The sequence below is a fragment of the Crocuta crocuta genome, unplaced genomic scaffold, assembly GCF_008692635.1.
Source record: "Crocuta crocuta isolate KB4526 unplaced genomic scaffold, BGI_CrCroc_1.0 scaffold101, whole genome shotgun sequence".
Lineage (NCBI taxonomy): Eukaryota > Metazoa > Chordata > Mammalia > Carnivora > Hyaenidae > Crocuta > Crocuta crocuta.
Genome location: NW_027527956.1, coordinates 5,477,841 through 5,479,815, shown reverse-complemented (window position 1 = coordinate 5,479,815; position 1,975 = coordinate 5,477,841). Strand labels below are relative to the sequence as shown.

Here is a 1,975-nt window from a genome sequence, read left to right as displayed (position 1 = left end):
CCGGGTGCCCTCCCAGCGCGCCTGCGACCACCGACTCCACGGCCCGCCCCCCACACGCCCGCCGGTCACAGGCCCCGGGGGACGGCACGCGAAGCTGGGCTCCCCGCGCGTTTGCACACGAAGGAGCTCCAAGGGCTGCGACGTGAACGCGACGTGATGTGAGCCTTCCAGACGCTCCCAAGCCAACTATGTGCAAACAAAATGCTCCCCCTGCCCCGTCCGCAGACAACGGCACGCTCACTCCCGAACTGGGGATCCCCGAAGCCACCTGTTACTGAACGACCCCAACCAGTCACCCGTTCCAGAAAAACAGCCTTTGTCCTTGCTCCCAAGCCCGGCATCCAACACTGACCGCGACCTCAGAAACCCGCCCCCGCCGCCCAGCTGCTGCCGCCGCCGCCTTCCAGCCGGGCCACCCCCTTGGTCCGGCCACCCAGGGGCCCCGCTTTCACCACCCCGGAGTGAAAATCTCCATTCCAGTCGTGCCTGCACGGGGTGGGCGCAAGTCCCCACGTGGGCCCCTCCCCCGGCCACGCGTCCAGCCCTGAGTGCAGCCCAGTCCCAGGCAGGACCCCTCACCCCGACCTTGTGAAAAACACTCATCCTCACGGAGAGGCTCAGATGTCCCCTCCGTCACGGCGCCTCTCTGAATCCCTGCCAGCACCCACCGCTCCCCGGAGAACTGAGACGTTCGCTTGCCTGTCCTCCTAGTGAAACTGTGCACTGTCACCCCGCGGACCCTGCTGGGAGGGGCGCGTCCACGCTCTCACCTCGCTTCACCCCACGAGCCCTCAAAGCAGCACCCCGAGATGCCTGCATTGCAGAGGGGGAAACTGAGTCTCTGAGAAGCTGACCCGCTTCCGCAAGGTCACTCAGGGAAGAAACAAATTCACATCTGGGTTCCCTGACACGCGGCCACCTCAGGGTACAGCTGCTTCGCTTTGTCAGCATCTCAGCGCCAGCCAACACGCCCAGGAAATGTGAGCGGGAGTGACCCAAAGGCATTCCGCAGGGAGCAGAGCACCTCTTCTGTGCAGGCGTGGGGTGTGACCAAGCGAGTCACATTTCTGAAATGCTGACACTCTTAGGCCCCATGATTTTCCTTCAGGACGGATCGCCAGGAACGTGATCCGAAGCACAGAAAAAGCTTTATGCGCAAAGATGTCCGTTATAGTATAATTTCATAGAAAGCTTGCCACGCTCTGAATCTTCAACAATAAAAGGTAATTAAGTGATTTGTAATTTATTCCTACAACGGACAATTATTCAAACATTAAAAAGTGTCTTGGGGCACCGGGGTGGCTCAGTCGGTTAAGCGTCCGACTTTGGCTCAGGTCATGATCTCACGGTTCTTGAGTTTGAGCCCCGCGTCGGGCTCTGTGCTGACAGCTCAGAGCCTGGAGCCTGCTTTGGATTCTGTGTCTCCCTCTCTCTCTGCCCCTCCCCTGCTCGCACTCTGTCTCTCTTTCTCTCTCAAAAATAAACACTAAAAAAAATCGTTTTTAAGTGTCTTTAATGACATGAAGAGTCATTAAGTGAAAAAAGCAAAAGACAAAATGTGTACACAGTACAAGGGAAAAATCCTTTGCAAAGAATGTTAATAGTGGTTTTTTCTAGATAATGAATATATGGGGTATGCTGAGTGACACGGCTCTTGATAAACATCTCTATCTTCAAAATCCTCCATGTTTTCACCTCAGCAAACAAGGATTAGCCGTCCCGCTCTGTCCCTGGAACTACACAGCGGCAGCACACCTTCTATGAGCTCCCCCCCACCCCCTGCAGCCAGGAGCCAAACCCCAGGACCCGGGTGCCAGGAAGGGCAGGGCCCAGCCTGGGGCCAGAAATGTACAAAGGGCTTTGCTAACTGTTACTTTTCAAAAATTTTTAACAAGTAAAAGGGGGCAGGGGCATGAGGGGTGCAGGCGGTATCTGGGTTCTGGGAAGATTCCAGTTGGGCAGGAGGGCCTTCCAC

The 1,975-nt window shown here is 56.7% G+C and overlaps 1 protein-coding gene across 1 annotated transcript in view; it reads right to left on the bottom strand.

The window, feature by feature from the left end:
* Positions 1 to 1,975, bottom strand: part of TSHZ1 (teashirt zinc finger homeobox 1) — a 10,576-nt gene that overhangs the window by 8,384 nt on the left and 217 nt on the right. The window lies entirely within an intron of this gene.